This window comes from Heterocephalus glaber, unplaced genomic scaffold, assembly GCF_053883595.1.
Source record: "Heterocephalus glaber isolate CG9 unplaced genomic scaffold, H.glaber_assembly_v1.0 deba00001724, whole genome shotgun sequence".
Lineage (NCBI taxonomy): Eukaryota > Metazoa > Chordata > Mammalia > Rodentia > Bathyergidae > Heterocephalus > Heterocephalus glaber.
In genome coordinates this window covers 5,492,459-5,512,520 of record NW_028258435.1, presented here as the reverse complement: position 1 = coordinate 5,512,520, position 20,062 = coordinate 5,492,459, and the positions used below count along the sequence as shown (strand labels likewise).

At 51.2% G+C, this 20,062-nt stretch overlaps 1 long non-coding RNA gene across 17 annotated transcripts; it reads left to right on the top strand.

Annotated features, from left to right (window-relative positions):
- Window positions 1–833: 833 nt before the first annotated feature.
- On the top strand, window positions 834–19,777 carry LOC110347652 (uncharacterized). Of its 17 annotated transcripts, none has more exons than XR_015446787.1 (8): window positions 834–1,356; window positions 2,197–2,650; window positions 11,409–13,461; window positions 13,690–13,973; window positions 14,885–15,634; window positions 16,795–16,845; window positions 17,699–17,810; window positions 18,821–19,777. It is a non-coding gene; the product is annotated as an uncharacterized LOC110347652 (long non-coding RNA). The 17 variants fall into 17 exon arrangements; XR_015446788.1 differs by having other exon boundaries at window positions 835–955; XR_015446782.1 differs by having other exon boundaries at window positions 835–1,721.
- Window positions 19,778–20,062: the final 285 nt, after the last annotated feature.

The window sequence follows — 20,062 nt, the reverse complement described above, 5'->3', positions numbered from 1 at the left end:
AGCACGGAGACACCCCCGAGGTTGCAGTGGTTCTTCAGGTTTCCTCCCTTGGACAGAGAGGGGTTCACGTGCCACCTCCTGACAGTCTGGGGCTTTGTCCTCATCTGAGGATGCTGGATCGGCCCCGGGGACACCTGTGACCATTTTCCTAGAAATGCCCAAATGGGACCCCTCGCAGCTGGAAGAAGTTGGATGGTGTCCAGCGCACACTTCGATCGCTGGGGCACGGTCCCAGCCCCTCAAGCCGTGTTTCAAGGGACATTCTCCCTTTGCTGTTTGCAGTTCAGTGGATCACAATGGACCCTAACATGTTTGAAGCCTCGCCCCTTGGTCCCAGCCCAAGGTGACAGAGAATCCACCCGAGCCCCAGATCAGCTCAGGCCTCCGGAGAGTGCTCAGGGAAAGGGAGTAGGAGGGATGCCGGGGACAGCAGTCTGGGATGTGTCAGCTGTGGGCTTCCACGGCTATTATGAGTTGTGGTGCTTTACACATGGGTGTGCCTGGATCACTGGCATGTGACGTCTTGAACTCTTTCAGGAATACCTAGAAGGGGAGTAGATGGGTAGAACGTAATATCTAGTTGAAGTTTTTTGAGGACTCTCCACACTGCACGGCTTTCCATAGTGGTTGTACTAGTTTATATTTCCAACGACAATGCATGGAGGTTCCTTTTTCCTCACAACTTCGCCAACATTTGTTACTATTTGACTTCTTGATGACGACCATTTTTTATGGAGCAAGATATAATCTCAGTGGAACATTTTTTTCATGATTGCGAACCTTCCTCAGGGTGCAGCTCTGAATATCGCCACACGAGGGCGGTGCTGCACCGCGCCAGGGAAGGGCTTGTTTCCACTCAGGCTGTGAGGATCACAGTCCTCCACATTCAGAGCTCACGCAGGAGAGAACGCCGTGTTGTCATTTCTGGCTGATGGTTTGGGGACCCGGTGAGCAGGTACAGCATTGGAAATACGCGTCTGCAAAGCCCAGGTCACAGGGCCCAGACAGAGGGCAGGGCAGGGCAGACCCTAGGCACAGGGCGCGGTGGGGGAGCTGGGGTCTCTTCTCCCCACCCCCTCCAGGAAGCCAGGAGGCAGAGCAGAGGCTCCGCCTCTGTCTGCTGCTCCAGCCCCGCCTCTCCTGCCTCCTCCTGGCCCTCCCCGGAAGTCTCACCCAGGTCCAAGGTCTCCAGTCTGTCAGACAGGCCTGGAGACGCTGTTTGCCAGCACACAGGCCTGAGAAGAGGAATAAATGGTCACAGGTGGCTGCACGAAGGTACAGGTCGTGAGATTGTGCAGAGCTCGGCACGGGCACAGCATACACAGATACTGAAGTGGTGGCGGAATCAGCTCTGTGGTGGGTTCCCCCGGTGATTTCCTGATTCTCGGGACTGTGTAACTATGGCTATATGAGGTGGTGCCAATGTAGCCAGGCCTGGTGGTGCAGGCCTGTCATCCCAAGCAGGCTGGGAGGCTGAGGCAGGAGGGTTGCAAGTTGGAGCCCAAACCTTGGCAACTTAGTGAGAACCTGGCTCAAAATAAAAAAGGGTTAGAAATGTAGCTCGGGGTAAAGGCCATGGTCTGAGGATCAATACAGCCCCTCCCCAAAAGATCAGAAGGTCGAGTATTCTTGTTTATGAGAACAAAAGGGCAGTTGTGGTGGGAGCCTCTTCAGGTGACGCCAAGAATCTTGGTTCTCATCGTTGACACCATGGGATAAAGGTGAGTGGATATCACTTCTAAAATTAGGTGACAAAGCAAGCCTGACTTGCTGTGTTTTTGAGCCAAGTAAGGTCCCGCCCTTCCCTTTTCCATCTGACAGCCAGGAGGGGGCGCTTTGCTTGACATCTGCAGCTGAGGCTGACCTGGATGCCCCACAGCTACTCCAGAAAGACATTTGCCTGGGCCACAGAAGGCTTGAATTTGCACCAGTTTAGACCAATCCTCAGACTTGAGTTTGGACCAATCAACAGTCTTGAATTTGAGCCAATTAGCAGCCTAGGATTCAGACCAATCATCAACCTCAAATTTGGACTGATGGCTGATTTACTGTTATTATTTGAGCAGCACTCTGGACCCAGTTATTTAGGTTGTTGTGTGAGAGCAAATTTTGTGGGGTTTGCTCTGGCGCATCCCAAACTGTGTCTAAACAAGGCGCTGCTGTGATGGTCCTGTAAACTTGTGATCTATTTTGTAGGTGGTGTGGCTTGGAAGATCCTCTAAACGTATTTGGAATTCTTAACCTGTGTAGTGTGGGCAGAGCCGGTTGCTTTGTGAACACTAGGGCTGTTAGCCCTGGAGGGTTGCAGAGAACCAGAGACCTGCACCTGGGTCAGTGGCATTGGGTGACATCCGGCAGTTGTCAGTGACATGGAGTAGGGATGGGGGAGTCCAGCAGAAGCTGGTCAGACCAGCCTTGGTCGCTGAGGAGCTCCCAGGAAAGTGTTGGAGCCCCAGGCCCATGACACTAAGGATTAAGGGTTTATAGGCACCCAGAGCTGTAACCCAAGAGCTGAAAGTCACTGGTGCTCAAAGCCTGGAGCCACTTTGCCCGTCCATCTGAATGGAACAAAAGAACCTTCAACTCCGGGCCAGCACTGCGTCCTTGTCCCTGCACGCCCACGGCACCCCTGAGCTGCAAAAGTTTGAAGGTGATTTGTTTTTCAGCTATCACAACCAATAAGTGTGATTATGTGAAAGAATTTCCAGGTGTTTCTGGGGATGGTTAAGAAATGATGACAGTGCTCCTTATATAGCAAACAGCAGCCTTGTGATTGGTCCAAATTCTAGGCTATTGATTGGTCCAAATTCTAGGTTGCTGATTGGTCCAAATTCTAGAAAGCTGGCGGTTTCTGGGGAGGGGCTGGAATAGTTATGGTGGTTACCTTAGTAACTGAGAATTGCGGAAGGCTCTTTACTGCATAGTCTGCAACCTTGAAGTGTTGACTCGGGAAGCACACTAGGTTTTCAATAACAAGGCAAACCCTGAGAAAAGAAAAATATTAGGTACCATGGAGCCAGTGAAAGGGGAACAAACAAGCCCAGCTGCCCCCCCCCACCTTCCCCAGGGACTGACCGGCCATGGTTGGATGAGAAATGAGTCCACAGAGCTCAACACACACAAGTGCACAGCTCTCCACCACACGCACCATGCACGCACACAACACACCATGCTGCACACATAGCACACACCACATGCTCAACAGACCACACGCTCCTCGCACCATCCACACACGAACCCCACACACCTTGCACACACACACCAGAATCCTGTTCCCCTCTTCTGTCTGCTTGCCTACTTCCGGGCCCCTCAGGAGAGCAGGACTGTTTGAGGCTGGGTCCCTGGAGAAGGTGACACCAGCGCCTGTCCCCTCTTTACCTGGTTAAGAAGAGTAGGACTTCCGGTGTGTGGAGTTGAAGGGGGCGAGGCCGGGAACCGAAGAGAAGGCGCTTTCCTCTGGGCTGGGTAAAGGGGGCGCCCCTCGGCTCCAGGAGGCCAGTGGGTAGGGAGAAGGCAGAGGAGGCTCATTCTTCTGCCCTCCCAGCACTCACTTGCCGCAGCTCCAGCAGGGGACAAGCTGAGGGGGTCGCAGCATCCGTTTTTACTGATGTCGCCAGCCTTAACTGACAGGGATAGAGGTGTCTTTTCTGTGGCATCATCGAGACCCCAGCAAATGAGTGTGCATTTGGCTTCTCCCATACTGGGGGACTTGGCAGCAGCCGATGGGGGCGCCCTCCGGGAGAGTTGAGCCCGTGTCCCTTTTCAGCTCAGTCCTGGGTCTCGGTCCTCAGCAGCGCCCTCGATCGGGTCCCTGCTCTCCACCGTCAGCAGCGATTCCTACACCTTCCCGAGTGCAGCCCGGTCTCGGGGACTGGTTCCCTCCACTGTAGAGAGGCCCTCGGGGAAATCAGACGCGCTTCCCCCGCCCGGGTCTCCGCGGGGGTCCCTCTGCCCCACCAGCACTGTCCCTGTCATGACCACCAGGTGGCGCTCCCTAGGGACAGCACCTCCACCCCTCCTCTGGACCCCACCCGTGCGGTGTTTTAATGAATGCATTTTTGACAGCAGTTCAATTAGCCAAGACTCGCATCTGATTGATTTCCCCTCCTGAGGCTGGACTGTTACCACTTCTTGGAAAGACGCTGGCTTCTAATGTGCTGGGTCTTGTCTGGGGCCAGAGAGAAATAAATCCATCCAAAAACCAGGGAGAAGAGATCCCTCCACTTTGGTAAACTGCGCCTTTTATAGGTTACAGACCAAATGCTTCAACACAAAATTTTTTAAATGTATAGTATGAGGGATTGAACTCAGGACCTTCACGTTGAGCTACCTCCCTAGCCCTTTTTCTTTCTTTCTTTTTTTTGTTGTTGTCTTTTCGGGGGGGTGGTACCAGGGATCAAACTCGGGTCCTTGTGCTTGCACAGCAGCAGGCAGCGAAACTGCTGAGCTAAATCCCCGGCATATATATATATATATATATAGAGAGAGAGAGAGAGAGAGAGAGAGAGAGACAGAGAGAGAGAGAGAGAGAGAGAGAGAGACAGAGAGAGAAAGAGAGAGAGAGACAAAAGCTCGCTAAGTTTCTTAAATTGCCTAGGCTGGGCTCAAACTTGCAGTCCTCCTGCCTCAGTCCCCCAGAGTTGTGGGATGTCAGGCATGTACCATTGCATTTGTCCTAAACTTTAAAACAATTTCATTCAGTCTCTAGCTGCACAATGCCTAGTCATCTTGCAGAGAAAGGGGTGGGGAGAGTACTGTTGAAGGAGATGAATTAGATTCCGGATGAGAACGGCCAGGTATGAATTCCTCAGCAGGCAGCATGACAGCTGGAGCCTCAGGCTGACAGAGCCCCGTGGCTCCCCAGGGGCTTGGCCCTGTCTTGAGGTCCTGAGTCCGGAGGATTAGTCCTTCCCTCTCTCTGGGCTGTTGACTGTTGTCCCTTTTGCTGGGCCACTGTGTTGTGGCTAGGAGAGGGGACAGAAAATCAGCCTGAGACACGTGAATGGGACCAAGCAAGGAGACACCAGCCATACCGGTTTGGGTGGTGCACACCTGTAGTCCTAGCACTCTGAGAGGCTGAGGCAGGAGGATTGCAAGTTTGAGCCCAGCCTGTGGGTGCAATTTAGGGACTTAGTGAGACCCTACCGAAAATAAAAAATAAAAGGGCTGGGGATGTCACTCGGTGTGAAGGCCACCAGTACTGCCAAAAAAAAAAAAAAAAAGACTGGCCAATAAATAATCCAATAGTGGTAGCTTTCAGGGGAGGTGACATTAAAAGAACAAGGACAAGCGACTACTCACAAAATGCAAGCATTCCTGGGGCCTGTTTTTTACTCAAAAGCCGAGAGACTTTGAGGCAGGCAAACGTGTGGACACTTAACCTCAGGAAGTCCTCACTTGATACTGAAGTTTCTGCCTTGTCATTTTTGGCTAAATAGACTAGACTAGTTTATTAGTCTTGGGGTGAGACTTAAGTCATTGCTATGAGTGCAAAATGGCTTATTTGCTTTTGAAGCGAAACCTTGTTTTAATTACAAAAATAAATCAAGTTTGTACAAAATTCAAGTAAAACGTGCATAAAATTAAGAATTCTCTTTAGATTTCATAGCAGTGGTAACTACTAACTGCTTGATTTTTGCCCTTTCCAACACTTTGCTGTGCAAATATAAACATATCAAAATATCCAATAGTTAGTGGCTTTTTAATTTTATTCTGTTTTTGTACTAGGGATTGAACCCAAGGCCTTCACCCTGAACTACACCCCCAGCCCTTATTTTTATTTTGGGACAAGGTCTCACTAATTCACTTAGTTGCCCATGCTAGGCTCAAACTACAGTCCTCCTGGCTGAGCCTCCCAGTGTTGGAAATTACAGATATGTGCCAGTGTGCCTTGTAGTTCCTAACTTTCTTTTTTTTTTCTTTTTTGGTACCGGGAATCGAACTTGGGATCTTGCACTTGTGAGGCAGGTTGCAGAACCGCTGAGCTAAATCCCCGGCCAAATGGTTGTGCTTTTTTAAAAAAATTTTTTATTAGTTCCTAACTTTTTAAAACCAAAGAGAGCAAGAATAGTTGCACAGGGCCAGGGATTTAGCTCAGTGGTTCCGCCACCTGGCTCGCAAGCACAGGTTCCAGAGTTCGATCCCCAGTAACAAACAAACAAAAAGAATAGTTGCACACCTGGATTTGCACTACTTGACTGTATGGTTCACATTCCTGTATGTGCATGTATCATAATTTTTAACCACCTTCCAAGTGTTATTCATTTAATTTATATTCTGCTACTATAAAATATACTGTTGGTATGTATACCTTAGTCTATGTGTATTTTTGTATAGTCTGTATTATAATTTATAATGCCAGTGACATACACTAGATAGCTAGGCCTTGGCTTCCTCTTTGTGTGTTTTGGTGACTAAATTCCTAAAGTAGAATTGTTACGCAAAAGGAATTCGTGCTGCAATTCTGGCTGACATGCAGATTGAAGTTTTTAACCACTGCACACGCCCAACGAGACTGTTTAAGAATGATCGTTTCCCTTGTGTCCTATGCAATACTGGATATAATTCATTTAGATTTTTCTCAGTACTTTAAGTGAAAAATGGCCTTTCATTATTATTCCGGTTTGCACTTTACTAGCGGAGGCACTCATACTTTCCTATTATTATTAGTTTACTTTGTGTCTCTCTTATTTATTATGCCTGTGATATGCCTTTCTCATCTTCCTACTTGATTATCTTCTCTTTCTGGTTTGTGCCTTTAAGAAATTTCCTCCGTTGGTGCCAGGGATTTAGCTCAGTGGTTCCGCCGCCTGCCTTGCAAGCAGAAGGACCAGAGTTTGATCCCCGGTACCAAAAAAAAAAAAGAAAGAAAGAAAAGAAATTTCCTCCACACAGAATTTTTTAAAATATTCTTTCTTGCTGCATGTGGTGGTGCACACCTATAATCCCATTACTCAGGAGGCTGAGGCAGGAGGATCACCATGAGTTCGAGACCAGCCTGGGCTGCATAGGAAGACCCTGTCTCAAAAAGCAAAAAACCAACAAGTACCCAATGATAAATGTAAACGTATTGTATACCTAAAATGTACCAATAAAAGAATTTAAGGGGGGAAAAAACTAGAAATTACCAGATCCTTTTCACAGCCGGAGCCCTGATGTATTTAAAACGTATTCCTGTTTCCTGATGTAAAACAGAGACTGCAGCAGAGGTGGAGCGGACGGGCCTCCTGTGCTGAGACCTGGAGGGCTCAGCCCCCAGGAGCACCCTCTGGCCAGGGACCACCCAGTGCCAGGGACAGGTGATGCAGCTCCCTTGACTGCCAACAGCACACTTGGGGTGTGGCCCGCCTCACCACTGCGGCCGGACAGCAGGGCTCCCTTCCCGGCCTCACTTCCTTCTCCTGCACTGATCTTCACCCGGGAGAGCAGCTTCTCGTGCATCCTTCCTGGATCTGCCTGTGAGGAACCCAGCAAGAGAACTCGCTCTTCCGAGTGCATTGAGAAGGCCCCATCCTGTGCGGAACAACCCACATCCCCACTGACGTCTTCACTTCAGGCACCTTGTTAGTCTCTGTGTCCCTTTACTGCTGCCTCCAACTCCAATGTCTGCATCTCCATCCCTGACACACCGCCTGGCACATAATAAGCACTCAAGAAATTGCTGCTAGCCAGGCATGGTGGCACACACGTGTAATCCCAGCACCCTGGGAGGCTGAGGCTGGAGAACCGCAAGTTTGAGCCCAACCTGAGCAACTTAGCAATGTAGGGAAACCCTGTCTCAAATTTTAAAAATAAAACAAGGGCTGAGGATGCAGCTCAGTGCAAAAGCCCTGAGTTTAATGTCCAGGGCCATAGAGCCAGTCACTGAGTCATTTTAATTCCTGTGGCATTTATTACCTTTTGAAGTCTGGAAGAGCCAGTTTCTCTTCATTCTCCCTTTATCAAACATTTCTGGACTATGCTTGTGTATTTGCTCTTTTTTCATGTGGACCTGAAAATCAAAGGATAAATTCCTTTGCCAAATCTGATTAAGGCTTTAATTGAAATTACAGTTTATAGATTAACGAGAGGCATCCACATGGTTCCAACACTGAGTCTGTCGATAGAGGAGCAGACATCTCTCCCTTTATTCTGCTCTTTGCGGAGCGATATGTTTGTCATTATTATGCCTTCCTGATGGATGGACTTTTTCACTGTTACAAAATATCCTTCTTTGTCTTCAGTAATCATTTTTGTCTCAAAGTGTATTTTGTCTGACTCCAGCCCTCTTTTGGTTACATTTCATGGTCTGTCATTTGCATCTCCCCCCTTCATCTCTTCTTCTGGCTCTTCTACGGTGTGGTGTATCTCTTGTAGACAGCACATTGTTAGAGTTTTTTTCCTTTGTTTTGTTTTGTTTGTCTATTCTGTCAGTTGCTGTCTTTTTAAAATTTGTTTTTTAATGATACAGATGACGATCTCCTAGGCTGCTAGGGACAGAGAGGAGGTGACATCAGCAGAGCCCAGGGGCTGGGGTCATGGGGCACAAGCTGGCTGTGGCAGCCCTGCCCAGCTGAAGCTGGGGCCTGGGGACCTACAGCAGCTGCCACAAGGCTGTGCCCAAGGCACAGCGCCCAGGAGGAAATGCGGCTCCACCTCCCACCCTGCCTCGTTCCTCCCGAAGCCTTGGCCCGGTGGAACCCAGACCCCAGAGGACAAGTGGATCTCTGGAGGGGACAAGGGACAGCGGGCCCAGGCAGGAGCCACTAGAGAGGGGTCTTAGGTCTCAGAGGGGAAACTGAGCCTTGCTCTGCTGCCCAGCATCAGGAATGGAACTCAGGTCCCACTCCTGTACCCGAGAGAATGGCCACTGGGCAGCCCCCTCCTGTGTGCCTTTGGTGTGGGCTGAGCAGCTGTCTCCCCCGCAGCCCGGGGTCCGCTGCATTTGTGGTCACCGTGCGCTCTGTCTTGGTTCCTCTGGAAGAAGCCCGAGCTGGCCAGTTTTAGGAAGTAGAAAGCGGGGGTGGGAAGGCTGCCGCAGTCTCTGGTGACACCGTCTCTGGCTGTCAGGGCTCAGCACAGGTGATATCCCCAAAGCCGCTGAGTGCATTGATGACAGCTCCATCCATGGGGGCTGCTGGAAGCGTGGCCCTCTGTCGAGACGACTCACTCCCCAGAGAATTTGCTCAGGAAAGGAGCGTGTGTCCCATGAGCCCTGTTTGATCTGCTGTGTGACCTTTCCTAGCTGCCCAGGCACCGCTGGCCACCACCCAGTGGTGTTGATCAGCATCAGGGAGGCGCCGGAGTAGAGTCTGAGTCACGGGTTGGTTCTCACCCGCTGGAGCCCATTGTCCTCAGGACGCAGTGACCTTTAAACTTCCAGCTCTGGGATTTAATGACAACTGCTTGCCACCTGCTGTCCTACCTGGGTCTACACTGTCAGCTCTGTCCTCAGGCCCTTGTGTCAGTATTCAGCACGACAGTGAGTCAGGGACTACACACTCCGGGCTGTGTGGTCAACTTGAACTCAGACACAAGGGCATGTAACACTTTGCCAGGGTTCCTGGGGTTGACCAACTTTGAAAACATCTAGCCAGACGTGGCGGCGAATGCCTGTAATCCCAGCATTTAAGAGGCCGAGGCAGGAGTATTGCCAGGAGTTCAAGGCCAGCCTGGAGTACATTGAGACCCTATCTCAAAAACAAAGCAAAACAGGGCTGGGGATTTAGCTCAGTGGTGCTGCCACCTGCCTCCATCCCCGGTACCAAAAAAAAAAGCAAAACAAAAAATACATAGAAACAAAAATAAAACTCTAAGATGGCTCTGATAACTCCCAGGACCTTGCATGAGTCTGTTTTTTGTTCTTAGCCAGGTTATTTATTCTCCCACAACACAGGACAGAGGTAGAAATTCTGAACGCGCTCTTTGAAATACATTCTTTTGAGCAGATTTTTGTCTAGGAATGCCAAGATATTTTACAACCGAGACTCTAATCCAAAAGTCTGGATAGTTTGGCTGTGATTTTGCCCATAGTTTGCTTTTTACTACCTGTTCCCACTCCAAAGCCAAGATTCAGTAAGAGGATTGTGAAAAAAAGAAGTGATCCATTAATGCATAGAGGGAGCTTTGAAAATAGAATTGTGTAGGCCGGGGATTTAGCCCAGTGGCACCGTGCCTGCCTTGAAAGTGCAAGGTCATGAGTTCGATCCCCAGTACTGGAAAAAAAAAAAGGAAACTAGAACTGTTTTGCTGTTACTCGCAGCTGTTGTTACTCGCAGCCTGGTCAGTGCCGGTCAAATGCTAGTTATTCAGACAGCCAAGTTCAATTCCCAAATCACCAGAAATTCCCCACTCAGCAGGAATGCTCTTTGTGTCTAGGCTATTTGTTAACTGTTGAAGAACAATATTCTAAGTCTTCTTATGTGGTGGCATAGGCCATTTGTGGTGGGCATCATGTGGTTAAAAGCAAAACACAAAGAGTGCGTTTTCCAGCCTCCCAAACAGGAGGTGTGGGACACACCACAGACAGTGAGGGGCTGGGAAATCCTCACCCCATAGATGCTGTTGGGGGTCCAATCCCTCTTCTGTGATGACAGCAAGTGCCTAAAGCTGTGGCTGGGGAGGAGCCTGGGGACCGAGGAGCCACAGGAGCTGGGTGTGGGTTCTGGGAGACTGCGGACCAGAAAGGAGGCTGTGCACCACCGGGAAGCCTGCCTCAAGAAGCCTGCAGCCTCCGTTATAGGTAGTGCATTACGCGTTTGCACATCTCACACGTAATCCATACCTGAGTAGCGTCCTCGCAAGTGATGCATTGCATGTAGAATCGGACAGTGTGTGTGATACTTCCATGTGCACACACGTGCATAACACATCTATTCTGTGTGACACACACACCGATGTGCATGCAGTATCTGTTGTAGGCACACATTCGTCACGTGAGAGAGAATTCTGTGTACATGGAAGGCACACACTGCGTGTCGCACACACAGACCCCCCATCCAGAGTCTCCCGGGGGAGTTTACCCTGGGTCCAGAGCTGATAGGAGCCCGTGGGAGGGTGGGCAGAAGAGTTCCACCATGAGGCAGGCCGGGGTTAAACAGATCCCACAATCCCATGGTGCCTTGAGGAGCCCCGGACTGGGTTGCCCCTCCGGCTCATCTGGCCTCAAAAACAGGAGAGCAAGTGGGGGCCCTTCATTCACCAAACGCTGGCTGTGGGCTGCTCTTGGGGAGCAGGTCCTTGGGCAAGAGGGTGCAGCCAAGAGCCACTGGTCACCACGGGGGCCAGCAGCTGGGGAGTTGGGGGCATCTCAGCCCAGAATGGAGGTGTCTGCAGTCGTTTGGGCTCTGCATGTCTTTTCATAGAGTGAATACATAGATTCAAGAATTCATGTGGAAGCTGGGCATGGTGGCACACATCTGTATTCCCAGAACTCAGGAGGCTGAGGCAGGAGGGTCACGAGGTCGAGGCCAGCTGGGGCTGCATAGCAAGTTCAGTGCTGGCATGGACTACAGAGAGAGGCTCTGTCACAAAAATAATAATAATGCAACCCAATTTTGAAACTGGGAAAAGTTTGGAACAGGCATTTCACCAAAGAAGATCCACGGAGAGCAGGTAAGTACTTGGAAAATCATTCCTCGCGTGAGTATTCATGAAAAAGGCATAATCGGGGGCCGGGGATTTAGCTCAGTGGTTCCAGCTCTGCCTTGCAAGTGCAAGGTCCCAAGTTCGATCCCTGGTACCAACAAAAAAGGCATAATTGTCTGTCCAGAACAAGGACCTGGACAGAAATGCTCACTGGAACTCTATTTACAGGAGTCAAAACTTGGAAACCCCAAGAGATGGATGGAGGGAGAAGGATGAAAAAAGAATTAAGACACACGTACCAAGCCCCCATGGGGAATGTGATCATTAGGCGCTGCAACCATGGATTCATGAAAATCACAATGAAAACAACCTTGGAAACTACCCACAGGTTCATCACTAGATGGGTGAATAGACAAATTGTGATCCATTCATACGGAGAATACTGTTCAAAGGAATGAAGTACAGGAACACATGGTGACATGTGTGACTCTGAAAATAGCTATTTAGGGTGTGAAATGCAGGACCCACCATCAACGCCATCTCTACACTCACCGTTTTAGGGCTAGGGGCTGATTTAGAGCGACAGAAAGTAGAATAGTGGTCACTTGAGGATGGGGAACAGGATGGGGGAGTATGTTCATCATCTTTATTCATGACGAGTTTGTGGATACATGGGTTTGCCAGAATTTATAAAAGCATGTATACCTTTTTTAAAAATTTTTTTGTCCCAGGGATCAACCTTGCCCTTGTGAGGCAGGCACAGGAGCACCACTGAGCTAAAGGCTGGGCCCAAAAGCCTATATAAAACTGCTGTTTTAAAAAGGAAAAGGAAGCCAGGTGTGGTGGCGCATACCTAACCCCAGCACTCAGAGGGCTGAGGCAGGAGGATCACTGTGAGTTCAAGGCCAACCTGGGCTACAGAGCGAGACCCTGTCTCAAAATAACAAAAACCAAAAATAAAACCACAAAAGTTTATCGTCCCTTCCAGATCTGGATGCTAAAGCCCAAGATCAAAGTGTCGCAGCTTGGTTGGTCCTGAGACAGAGGGAGAATCGGGTACAGCTTCTGTCCTCGGCTGGCAACAGCCATCTTCCCCATGTCTTCCTCCTGCACCAGTTGCCTCTGTATCCAGATTTCTCTTCTTTTATGATGAAAAAACTGTCCTTGATTGCAGCAGCTTTTAAACTAACCTGAAATTGAAAAAGCATCAACCCCCCCACTTTTTTTTGTTTGTTTTTTAGGAAAAGGTCTCACTATGTAGCCCAGACTGACCTTGAACTTTCAGGCAATCCTCCTGCCTCAGCCTCCCGAGTATTGGGATTCCAGATAAGGATCACCACACCCAGCTTCTCTTCCAAGTATTTTTGGTCAGAAGAAAGAAGACTGGTTTTGAGCAAGTGCTTGGTGGCTCGCACCAGTCAGCCCCCAGCCATGACCCGCCTCCAGGTGCCCCCGGGGCTTCTGGATGCAGAGCAGCAGGGCCTCCCTTCTCAGGGCCTTCACAGTCTGGTGGAGCTGGACCACAGAACAAGGAAAACAGAGCAGGAAGTGATCAGGCAGGAGCTGGCAAGGGGAAGCCAGGCTGAGGACCAGTGGTGGGGCCTTGGGACCTCAATGCCAGTATGGGCCGGGGTAGAAGGTTGGGGTCCCGGAACCACTGATGCTCTCAGGAAGGTCCTGGGGGCCCAGGGCTCCAACTCAGCTTCCATCCTGCCATTCTCTGGTCTTCTCCTTCCCTCGCCCCATTAGACTGGTTTGTCCTTTAGAGTCTGGTTTGGAAGTCACCTTCCCCGGGTCTTTCCTCCACCTGTCACCCCAGCGCCACCAGAGCAAAGACTGTGCCCACGCTGTTGGCCTGGGGTGAATTCAGTGCCTGGATCTCGCAGGCTCACCCAGGTATGTGTTGAGTGGCTGAGTGAGCGGGCGGGGGGTCCGGGCGAGGGTCTCACCGAGCAGAGGAGGAGACCAGTGGTGAGCAAGGGAGTGGACTTTGTGGCCGGGCTGGCCTAGAAGTACAGGGGATGGGAGGAGGAGGGCTGTTCCGGCTGGCGTCAGGGCCGGGGGCCCCGAGGGGACGTGTCGCTGTCTAAGGACAGCACAGACCTCGAGCTTGTTCTGTGACAGATGCAGGGCCAGTGTTGTCCCTGGGCGACTTTGCTTCACTGTCTCAACCACCCTGAGATCAATGAGATGGAAGCACAGAGAACCCAGGCATGGTGGCACAGGCACTCAGGAGGCTGAGGCAGGAGGATTGCAGCAAGTTCAATGCCAACCTGAACTACAAAGCGAGACCCTGTCTCAAAAACAAAACAAAAACAAAAAAAGCAGAGACGCGAAACCACCAGCCTGATCCCTGGATAAGCAGCAGCTGCCACTCAAGCCCGCCTTGGGATGCCGAGTATGAGCAGGTGGGGGTTGGGTACACAGGCAGCAGGGAGAAGGGGCATGTGCTCCAGGCAGGTTTGGGGCTCGTGGGGCGAAGGTGTCATGGTCCAGGGCCCTGACTGTCTTGCTCCTGTCTGTCCTCTCTTCCCATGGGCGATGGGTGTCCCTGCCTGATGGTGACCACTTGGGATTGAGGGGAGCATTGTCCCCAAAGGGGCAGTAGTGGCCTGACTTCAGGGCAACTTGCGCCTGTGGGGTGAGCCAGGCTGCAACTCACCCTGGGTCCCACAGAGGGGACAGCAGAGAGCAGGAAGGTCCCAGACTGAGCTGCCTTTGTCCCTGCAGTGACTCCTGAGCACCCTTTAACGGAGAGGGAAACAGGTTCCTGAGCAGCCATCGGACCATGCAGTCTAGGCCAACAACGCAAGCCCACCGAGGGTCCCTCAGGGCTCAGGGGACTTTGTCCCGGGCCTGGGCCCTTGGGAGGGACGGGCCACCGAGGCAGGAAGGGGAAGTCTACAGTCTTCCGGGGTTCCATGTGTGTCCTTCTGGTCTCTAGCTCTTCAGGGTAAATCCCCCACCCCCAGCTGAAGCATGAAGGGACAGCAGGAAGAAGGGGGCACTCATGTGGCACCAACTCTGCCTGACCCTATTCTGTGGGTGGCAATTTCTCCCACTCCCTTAGATTTCCAAATGGAGAACTGAGGCACAGAGACAGTAAGCAACCTGCCTGAGGTCACACAGCTAGTAAAGGGCACAGGTGGGCTGCAAACCAGGCATCCTGGGTACAGAGTCTGGGCTCCTGCTGGCAGAAAGAGCACTTAGGAGAGGCAGGAAACCCAGGTTGGGGTCCAAGCTCCACCCTTTACAGTCTGTGCCCTTGAACAAGTTGTTTAACCCCTCCCTTTTGTTTTTGGCTTTCTTCTTTTTTTAGACAGGTCTTACACTGTAGTCCAAGTTGGCCTTGATCTCACTATGTGGCCCAGGCTGGCCTTGAACTCACAGTGATCTTCCTGCCTCAGCTTCCTGAGTGCTTGAATTATAAGTGTGCCGCGCCACCCCCTGGCTTCCCTGGCCCAGCTTCGCATCCTGGGAACCCATGAATTTTCGGGAAGCATGGCTGGGTTGCATCAACCCTGGGTCACTCCTCTAAGTCCTTTCAAGTTGGGGAATCCCAAGAGGAACTGACAAGAAAATCACAGCAAAGAAAGGCGCTGGAAGTGGCCCCTGCCACGGGCCCCTGCTTGCAGTGTGGAAGTTGCTCGGGGCTGCCAGAAGTCCTGATGATGTCAACTCTGGCTTTGACAGGAAGAAAAGAATTTTGGAGAATCTGAGGGTGCCTGAAAATGGCTCAGCCAGGTGAAGTTGGTGACTAATCCACTTCCGCCCGCTGCTGCCCCCACCCAGCCCTCCAGTCCTGGACTGGGTCCTCAGCACCGCCAGGGGTTGTTTGTGGGGGACATGAAGGAGCCCCACCCTGCTCACAGATGTGTGGCGACTGCAGGAAAGCCAGGGCTCAGGACAGCTTGGAGCTCCTGTCCAAGGCCCACAGCCTCCCTTTCATCCTGCTCCGTCAGCGCTGCCGGACTCCAGCTCAGCTCCCCAATTTTGCTGTGGGTACCCTAAGATTCGACAACCCGCTGGCATGACTGACCTGCTTCTTGATGCTTAGACTTTCTAGATGGTAAGCCAGCCAATTCCACCCCCATGCGGGGTGCTGAGCCCACAAGCTCTGCCCTGAGCTACGTCCCCTTTGTGTTAGTTTGTTTTTGGAGGAAGGGCCTTACCACTTGGGAAGTTGCCCAGTCTAAACTCAAACTTGGAATCCTCTCACCCCAGGCTCCCAGGATGACAGGTGTGCACTGCCATGGCTGGTTTAGAGCTGAGTTTTTAATCTCAGACTGTAACCGGTCCTGACTAACACAGAGATAGCTTGCAGAGAGTATTGCCTCCCAAGCTGTGTAGTTTGAACATGCACCTAGAAAGGAGGAGGAGAGAGTCCCAGAAAATGTTTTGAGTAGGCAGAAGCATCCTCATATGCATTCGATCAGCAAACACATCTGCAGAGCATTTATGTGCCCACCGCTGGACCATGGGTCCCCTGGTCAGTGTCATAAGGTTGGCCATACCCTGGAGAAATTCACTAATTTCACTCAGTATAAAAACAATTAATGGAGGGGGGCAGTACTTGGAATTAGAGCGCTGAACTACATCTCCAGCCCTGTCTGTTCTTTCTATTATTTCTACCTATTATATTAATCTATCATCTATCTATTGTCTATAGTCACCTATCTTCTATCTTTTATCTATCATCTATCTTTTTTTTAATCCATGTATCTATCTTGAGGCAGGGTCTCAATAAATTTCCCGGGCTGGACTTCAACTTGCGATCCCCCTGCCTCAGCCTCCTGAGGCTGGGATTCCTTGGATGCGTGTGCCACCCTTCCCTATGGTAATTAATTTACCCTCTGATTGTGTACAAGGCACTGTGTTCACTCCTCATCCACCTAGATTGCTTAGCCCAAGACAGTGTTGAGTCCCCCATGGAAGGCAGAACTGGCTGTTCCTGTGTGCAGAGTTCTAGAAAGGTTGGCAGAGGTGGCCATGCCTTTCAGGGTGGCTTCCAGAGCCCACTGTGAGGCTTCGGGTGACAGGCAGGGCAGGGGCGCGCTAGGGACTTCCCTGCAGGAAGGGAAGGTGGAGGTGAGCAGGCTGGTGAAGAACCTCCAGCCACCTAAGCTCCGAGGCACCAGGAGGTGTGGTGCATGTGGCTGGCTGGGGTGGGGGCATGTCACCTCACCTTTCTGAAGCTCAGAGGTAACATGAATGACCTCTTTGCTTTAGCTGCCTCCCAGGAGACTGACGAGATGCTGGGACCCCTGCCGCCCTTTACAGGTTGGTCATTAGTTCCATCCTGAAGACTGCTAAGCTGTAGGAGAGCAGTTAAAAGAGGCTTTGAGGATATAAGGAATAGTGACTCTATTTTTTTTTTTGAGACAGGGTCTCACTATGTAGTCCAGGCTGGCCTCAGACTCGAGACAATCCTCCTGGTTCAGCCTCTCGAGGGCTGGGGTGACAGGTGTGCACCACCAGGCCTGGCAGGAATAGTAACTGTAGACTAGGATGTCAGGGTTATTAAATGCTCCCTGAGGAACTATAGCAACCATCAGAGTCAGGGCCTAAATGATGGAAATGATGGCTCAGGGCTCGGTTGGTCCCATGATCCCTGCTCTAGGATCAAGCTGAGCACACGTTTCCTTCCAGCCACTGCCCTCTCACTCAGGATGGACAAGGCAACCTCCTCTGTCACAGGAGCAGAAGTCAGTTGCCTCGCCTGGAAATCGCTTCCTGGGTGACAGACGGAAGCCATTATCGAGTCCCTGGCCAAGACCTTGGCAAGTTTAATGCGGCCCACCTGGCAGGTTCCCACCTGCCCCACTGGGGTCCTGAGTCCAGGACTGGCCTGCCCCACACACCTGAGCTCCATGGGCCCAGAACAGCTCTGTTCTCTAGTTTGCAGCTTTTGATAAGTCATCTGGGCTTGAGGAGGAATAACTCAAACCCAGAGTTTTAACAGCAGGGATGAGAAAAGTGCCCTGTGACGCCCAGCAAGGCCTGGGTTGGGACACTCATGACAGTGATCGGGTCCTCTGAGATCCGGAGCCACTGAGCTCAGAAGCACAGTTGTTTCTAGCCACAGTTGTTCCCAAATGAACCTCTCAGCTTCCACAGATGTATTCTTTCCTAGATGTCGTGGTGTGGCCAGGAAAGAGGGATAGCCAGGTTGAAGGCCATGTCCAGTCCTGGTGGCTTCCTGGGAGAAGTGGTGGCTCAGTGACTGGATCCTCACCTGTGGCCAGGTGAATGTGACAGGTGACCGGTGAGGAGGACCCCGGAGTGCCTTCCTCAAGGGTGGGTTGCTCCAGACCAGGGAAAGCTAGCATTACCCTGGTTGAAGCCAGGTGTGGTGGAGCACGCCTGTAATCCTAACAGTCAGAAGGCTGAGGCAGGAGAATCTCCAAGAGTTTGAGACTAGTCTGGGCCACATAGTGAGTTCAAGGCTACCCTGAACTATATATAGCAGGCCCCTGTCTCAAAAAACTAAACTGACCAAAAAAAAAAAAAAAAAGAACTACTGCTTCCAAGAAGCTATTTAGCATGAAGGGATAACCATCAGGATACACCTGATGATTATCCACATACTAAACTCTGTTCAGCTTCCCCTGGGGTGGTGTTCCCTGGGACTCCACCCAAGCAAAGCACATTATCTCCTGCCTCTGCTTAGTCACAACCTCTTCCGCCTGCCAGGAACCCTCAGATTCTGAGAGCCAAGGGGCTCAGCCTCTTGGCTGTAGCACTGCAGCTTCTCTCTGGTCCCCAGCAGGGAGCACGTTCTGCAAGGAGTGCCCTTTGCTCCCAGAGCAGGCTGGACTGCTATGTCACATCACAGGCAGGGCACAAAGGTGGCATTGATCAGCTGGCAGTCTTGCCGGCAAATCGCTTGGTCATTGCTTCGCTGTGCCCTCCAGCTAAGTCCTCAGACTGACCCAGTGTGCCCAACCAGCCGTTTCCACAGGGCTGGGCCAGCTGGGGACCTTCCTGCCACCCTCAGGATTCTGCCCAGGACAGGGTGCAGGGCAGGACCCTGCTGGGCCGTGGGAGCCCTAGGGAAAATTTGAACAGGGCCTGAGCAAACTGCAGAGCTCCTTTCTTGGCATCTGTAAGCTAGACTCACCAAAATGCAAGGCAGGTTGGCCAGGGAGGTCAGTGCTGGCTGCAAACCAAACCCAGTGGCAGAGTCCAGGAGAGGAAGGACAGGAACGTGGGAGCCAGTGCAACCAGGGCTCAGCCATTTTTAAAATGCCAACAGGAAAAGGAAGCTTTGGAGGACAAGGGCCTGGCCCCACATCCCAAGTGGGTGCACAACCCGAACAGCTCACAGAAGGCTCCTCCGAACCACTGCAGAAGGCCTTGGAAAGCAGCTCAGAAACTCTGCACACGTGGCCTTGCAGACATGGGGAATTCCACAGAGCTGAGAAAATGAGGTCTCTGCAAAGCTGTGGCTCCCATGACTAAGGGCTCTTACTTCCGCTCCAAGGCAGGAAATATCGCCAGCTCCAATCCAGCCAACCTACCCCTCCCTGGTGATAGCACTTTCAGAATGAGTACGGGCACTTTCAGATCCCTCGGGAACAGTTTTCTCATGAATTGTCATTTTGTAAGTGGTTGCTCGGGGACTGGGAGGGGATTGCTCCCTAACAAACTCACTAGCGCTAGGATTGGCCCACAAGTGCAGACACTTGTACAAATGAGCTTTGGTTTTGAGCTTCTCCTCCTTTATGCATGGCTGCGATCCACAATGCCCCCTAGGAGGCTTATTGTGTTGATGGCTTGGCTGCCAGCTCTTGGGCATTTGGGAAATGACCAGGCTCTAACTTCCCCAGTGGTGTAATACATGGAGAGTTCATAGGTCAAAGGGGACATTATGAGATGGGGGCTGACTAGATGAAGTAGGTCCCTGGGCGTGTGGCAGTTTGTCCCCAGTCTTTTCCTCTCTGGTTGTTTTCCTCTCTCTCTGCTTCCAGGCTGCCATGAGGTGAGCACCTTCCTTCCACCACACCCTTCCGCCATGATGTTTTGTCTCAGCACAGGCCTAAAGCAACCCTGCTGACCATGGATTGAACCTCTGCAAACAAGAGTCAAAATAAATCTTCCTTGGGCCGGGATTTAGCTCAGTGTTTCCGTCGCCTGCCTCGCAAGCGCAAGGACCAGAGTTCGATCCCCAGTACTGAAAAAAAATAAAATAAAATAAATCTTCCTCCTTTGAGTTGGTTTATGTCAGATATTTTGTCACAGTGACAGGACGTTGATGAATGCATCCTCTAAAATGCCAGATAAAGCTTCACAGACTTGCTTTATCTAAAATCTCCTCCAACATAATTGGAAACAGAGACTTCCAGGCCCCTTCAAAGAAGATGGATTCTGTAGGTCCATCTAGAAGGGCTTTCTGGAATTGGAGTGTAAAAAGGGTCCCTGGAGGCTGGGGATTCAGCTCAGTGGTTCCACCACCTGCCTTGCAAGCAGAAAGACCTGAGTTTGATCCCTGGTGCCA